Raw genomic sequence first — 883 nt, forward strand, 5'->3', positions numbered from 1 at the left:
GCCCCCCCTTCGGTCCACCGACGTACTTCTTTCACCCATATATACCTACGTACCCTAAAACTTCCAGGACAGAAGATAGATCGGGAGTTCCACCGCCGCAAGCCTCTGTAGCCACCAAAAATCTCTCGGGAGCCTGTTCCGGCACCCTGCCAGAGGGGGATCCCATCACCGGTGGCCATCTTCATCATCCCGGCGCTATGCATGACGAGGAGGGAGTAGTTCACCCTCGGGGCTGAGGGCATGTACCAGTAGCTATGTGTTTGATCTCTCTCTCTCTCTCTCTCTCTCTCGTGTTCTCTCTTGTGTTACCTCTATGGCACGATCTTGATGTATCCCGAGCTTTGCTATTGTAGTTGGATCTTATGATGTTTCTCCCCCTCTACTCTCTTGTGATGAATTGAGTTTCCCCTTTGAAGTTATCTTATCGGATTGAGTCTTTTATGAAAACACTTGATGTATGTCTTGCCTTGATTATCTGTGGTGACAATGGGATATCATGTGCCACTTGATGTATGTTTTGGTGATCAACTTGCGGGTTTCGTGACATTGGGAACCTATGCATAGGGGTTGGCACACATTCTTGACTCTCCGATAGAAACTTTGGGGCACTCTTTGAAGTACTTTTATGTTGGTTGGATGATTCTGAGATTGTGTGATGCATATCGTATAATCATGCCCACGGATACTTGATGTGACAATGGAGTATTTAGGTGACATTAGGGTTTTGGTTGATTTGTATCTTAAGGTGTTATTCTAGTACGAACTCTTTTATAGATTGATCCAAAAGAATAACTATGAGGTGGTTTCGTACCCTACCATAATCTCTACGTTTGTTCTCCACTATTAGTGGCTTTGGAGTGACTCTTTGTTACATGTTGAGGGT

This window comes from Triticum dicoccoides, chromosome 2B (genome assembly GCF_002162155.2).
Source record: "Triticum dicoccoides isolate Atlit2015 ecotype Zavitan chromosome 2B, WEW_v2.0, whole genome shotgun sequence".
Taxonomy (NCBI): domain Eukaryota; kingdom Viridiplantae; phylum Streptophyta; class Magnoliopsida; order Poales; family Poaceae; genus Triticum; species Triticum dicoccoides.